The sequence below is a fragment of the Drosophila sechellia genome, unplaced genomic scaffold (genome assembly GCF_004382195.2).
Source record: "Drosophila sechellia strain sech25 unplaced genomic scaffold, ASM438219v1 U_309, whole genome shotgun sequence".
Lineage (NCBI taxonomy): Eukaryota > Metazoa > Arthropoda > Insecta > Diptera > Drosophilidae > Drosophila > Drosophila sechellia.
This window is the reverse complement of record NW_022611255.1, coordinates 1-5,000: the sequence shown is the minus strand read 5'-3', so window position 1 is coordinate 5,000 and position 5,000 is coordinate 1. Positions and strand designations below refer to the sequence as shown.

General features: G+C 36.7%; 2 non-coding genes across 2 annotated transcripts in view; both read left to right on the top strand.

The window, feature by feature from the left end:
* Window positions 1-104, top strand: part of LOC116803201 — a 179-nt gene extending 75 nt beyond the window's left edge. Inside the window, exon 1 of the ribosomal RNA XR_004363465.1 lies at window positions 1-104. This exon is cut by the window's left edge and continues 75 nt beyond it. This is a non-coding gene — a ribosomal RNA (5.8S ribosomal RNA).
* Window positions 105-497: 393 nt separating this feature from the next.
* Window positions 498-4,441, top strand: LOC116803203. Its single transcript, XR_004363467.1, has one exon. It is a non-coding gene; the product is annotated as a large subunit ribosomal RNA (ribosomal RNA).
* Window positions 4,442-5,000: the final 559 nt, after the last annotated feature.

Here is a 5,000-nt window from a genome sequence, read left to right as displayed (position 1 = left end):
AGGACACATGAACATCGACATTTTGAACGCATATCGCAGTCCATGCTGTTATGTACTTTAATTAATTTTATAGTGCTGCTTGGACTACATATGGTTGAGGGTTGTAAGACTATGCTAATTAAGTTGTTTATAAATTTTTTATAAGCATATGGTATATTATTGGATTAAATAATGATTTTATTCATAATATTAAAAAGAAATGAAAAACATTATCTCACATTTGAATGTGAAAAACGAAGAGAAATATTTTCTTTTTCAATCAAATAATACTGAGAAATGTCTAGCATAAAAAATTGAAATATTTTTCATCTAGAATTGTCTCTTATTAATGATTCGGAAAAAGAAAAATCTTGGTTTTGTTATTATTCTTCGTTGGTTCGTTAAATGGATAAAAATGACTTTGCTTACAAGAACTATTGGAACTATTTATAACGAATTTAATTGATTGTTTTATCATTTATATATAAAGAATTTATGGCAAAATATAGTTATATATACAACCTCAACTCATATGGACTACCCCCTGAATTTAAGCATATTAATTAGGGGAGGAAAAGAAACTAACAAGGATTTTCTTAGTAGCGGCGAGCGAAAAGAAAACAGTTCAGCACTAAGTCACTTTGTCTATATGGCAAATGTGAGATGCAGTGTATGGAGCGTCAATATTCTAGTATGAGAAATTAATGATTTAAGTCCTTCTTAAATGAGGCCATTTACCCATAGAGGGTGCCAGGCCCGTATAACGTTAATGATTGCTAGATGATGTTTCCAAAGAGTCGTGTTGCTTGATAGTGCAGCACTAAGTGGGTGGTAAACTCCATCTAAAACTAAATATAACCATGAGACCGATAGTAAACAAGTACCGTGAGGGAAAGTTGAAAAGAACTCTGAATAGAGAGTTAAACAGTACGTGAAACTGCTTAGAGGTTAGCCCGAAAATTCATCATTAAAATTGTAATATTTAAATAATATTATTAAGAATAATGTGCATTTTTTCCATATAAGGACATTGTAATCTATTAGCATATCCCAAATTTATCATAAAATATAACTTATAGTTTATTCCAATTAAATTGCTTGCATTTAACACAGAATAAATGTTATTAATTTGATAAAGTGCTGATAGATTATATTATTACAGAGCGTTAATTTTTCGGAATTATATAATGGCATAATTATCATTGATTTTTGTGTTATTATATGCTCTTGTATGATTAACAATGCGAAAGATTCAGGATACCTTCGGGACCCGTCTTGAAACACGGACCAAGGAGTCTAACATATGTGCAAGTTATTGGGATGTAAACCTAATAGCGTAATTAACTTGACTAATAATGGGATTAGTTTTTAGCTATTTATAGCTAATTAACACAATCCCGGGCGTTCTATATAGTTATGTATAATGTATATTTATATTATTTATGCCTCTAACTGGAACGTACCTGAGCATATATGCTGTGACCCGAAAGATGGTGAACTATACTTGATCAGGTTGAAGTCAGGGGAAACCCTGATGGAAGACCGAAACAGTTCTGACGTGCAAATCGATTGTCAGAATTGAGTATAGGGGCGAAAGACCAATCGAACCATCTAGTAGCTGGTTCCTTCCGAAGTTTCCCTCAGGATAGCTGGTGCATTTTAATATTATATAAAATAATCTTATCTGGTAAAGCGAATGATTAGAGGCCTTAGGGTCGAAACGATCTTAACCTATTCTCAAACTTTAAATGGTAAGAACCTTAACTTTCTTGATATGAAGTTCAAGGTTATGATATAATGTGCCCAGTGGGCCACTTTTGGTAAGCAGAACTGGCGCTGTGGGATGAACCAAACGTAATGTTACGGTGCCCAAATTAACAACTCATGCAGATACCATGAAAGGCGTTGGTTGCTTAAAACAGCAGGACGGTGATCATGGAAGTCGAAATCCGCTAAGGAGTGTGTAACAACTCACCTGCCGAAGCAACTAGCCCTTAAAATGGATGGCGCTTAAGTTGTATACCTATACATTACCGCTAAAGTAGATGATTTATATTACTTGTGATATAAATTTTGAAACTTTAGTGAGTAGGAAGGTACAATGGTATGCGTAGAAGTGTTTGGCGTAAGCCTGCATGGAGCTGCCATTGGTACAGATCTTGGTGTAGTAGCAAATAATCGAATGAGACCTTGGAGGACTGAAGTGGAGAAGGGTTTCGTGTGAACAGTGGTTGATCACGAGTTAGTCGGTCCTAAGTTCAAGGCGAAAGCCGAAAATTTTCAAGTAAAACAAAAATGCCTAACTATATAAACAAAGCGATATAATACACTTGAATAATTTTGAACGAAAGGGAATACGGTTCCAATTCCGTAACCTGTTGAGTATCCGTTTGTTATTAAATATGGGCCTCGTGCTCATCCTGCAACAGGAACGACCATAAAGAAGCCGTCGAGAGATATCGGAAGAGTTTTCTTTTCTGTTTTATAGCCGTACTACCATGGAAGTCTTTCGCAGAGAGATATGGTAGATGGGCTAGAAGAGCATGACATATACTGTTGTGTCGATATTTTCTCCTCGACCTTGAAAATTTATGGTGGGGACACGCAAACTTCTCAACAGGCCGTACCAATATCCGCACTGGTCTCCAAGTGAAGAGTCTCTAGTCGATAGAATAATGTAGTAAGGGAAGTCGGCAAATTAGATCCGTAACTTCGGGATAAGGATTGGCTCTGAAGATTGAGATAGTCGGGCTTGATTGGGAAACAATAACATGGTTTATGTGCTCGTTCTGGTAAATAGATTTCTAGCATTTATGTTAGTTACTTGTTCCCCGGATAGTTTAGTTACGTAGCCAATTGTGGAACTTTCTTGCTAAAATTTTTAAGAATACTATTTGGGTTAAACCAATTAGTTCTTATCAATTATAACGATTATCAATTAACAATCAATTCAGAACTGGCACGGACTTGGGAATCCGACTGTCTAATTAAAACAAAGCATTGTGATGGCCCTAGCGGGTGTTGACACAATGTGATTTCTGCCCAGTGCTCTGAATGTCAAAGTGAAGAAATTCAAGTAAGCGCGGGTCAACGGCGGGAGTAACTATGACTCTCTTAAGGTAGCCAAATGCCTCGTCATCTAATTAGTGACGCGCATGAATGGATTAACGAGATTCCTACTGTCCCTATCTACTATCTAGCGAAACCACAGCCAAGGGAACGGGCTTGGAATAATTAGCGGGGAAAGAAGACCCTTTTGAGCTTGACTCTAATCTGCAGTGTAAGGAGACATAAGAGTGTAGAATAAGTGGGAGATATTAGACCTCGGTTTGGTATCGTCAATGAAATACCACTACTCTATTGTTTCCTTACTTACTTGATTAAATGGAACGTGTTATCATTTCCTACCATTATACGGATATATTATTATATCTTATGTATTGGTTTTGATTTGCAAGCTTCTTGATCAAAGTATCACGATTTGTAATTATCGCAAACAATTCTTTAATAAAACATGCATTTATTATTTTATTTTGAAAATTTGATAACTCCAATTACTCAGGTATAATCCAATTCAAGGACATTGCCAGGTAGGAGTTTGACTGGCGGTACATCTCTCAAATAATAACGGAGGTGTCCCAAGCCAGCTCGTGCGGACAGAAACCACACAAGAGCAAAAGGGCCCAAGGCCAGCTCAGTGCGGACAGAAACCACACATAGAGCAAAAGGGCAAATGCTGACTTGATCTCGGTGTTCAGTACACACAGGGACAGCAAAAGCTCGGCCTATCGATCCTTTTGGTTTAAAGAGTTTTTAACAAGAGGTGTCAGAAAAGTTACCATAGGGATAACTGGCTTGTGGCGGCCAAGCGTTCATAGCGACGTCGCTTTTTGATCCTTCGATGTCGGCTCTTCCTATCATTGTGAAGCAAAATTCACCAAGCGTTGGATTGTTCACCCATGCAAGGGAACGTGAGCTGGGTTTAGACCGTCGTGAGACAGGTTAGTTTTACCCTACTAATGACAAAACGTTGTTGCGACAGCATTCCTGCGTAGTACGAGAGGAACCGCAGGTACGGACAATGGCACAATACTTGTTCGAGCGAACAGTGGTATGACGCTACGTCCGTTGGATTAGCCTGAAGCCTCTAAGGTCGTATCCGTGCTGGACTGCAAGATAAATAAGGGGCAATTTGCATTGTATGGCTTCTAAACCATTTAAAGTTTATAATTTATTTTATAAACGACAATGGATGTGATGCCAATGTAATTTGTAACATAGTAAATTAGGAGGATCTTCGATCACCTGATGCCGCGCTAGTTACATATAAAGCATTATTTAATACAATGACAAAGCCTAGAATCAATTGTAAACGAACTTTTGTAACAGGCAAGGTGTTTAAGTGGTTGAGCAGCTGCCATACTGCGATCCACTGAAGCTTATCCTTTGCTTGATGATTCGATAAATAAATGATTTTTTCCTGTAGCCAAACACTCGTCATCAATTTAGTGACGCATATGATATTGTCCCTATCATATAATTAATATAAAGACTTTAATGGATTGTGTCAAGTTGCCAAACACCTCGTCATCAATTTAGTGACGCATATGATATTGTCCCTATCATATAATTAATATAAAGACTTTAATGAATTGTGTCAAGTTGCCAAACACCTCGTCATCATTTAGTGACGCATATGATATTGTCCTATCATATAATTTTTGATATAAAGACTTTAAAGAATTGTATCAAGTTGCCAAACACCTCGTCATCAATTTAGTGAGCATATGATATTGTCCTATCATATAATTAATATACAGACTTTAATGAATTGTGTCAAGTTGCCAAACACCTCGTCATCAATTTAGTGACGCATATGTATTGTCCTTATCATATAATTTTTGATATAAAGACTTTAAAGAATTGAATCAAGTTGCCAAAACACCTCGTCATCAATTTAGTGACGCATATGATAATTGCCTATCATATAATTAATATAAAGACTTTAATGATGTGTCAAG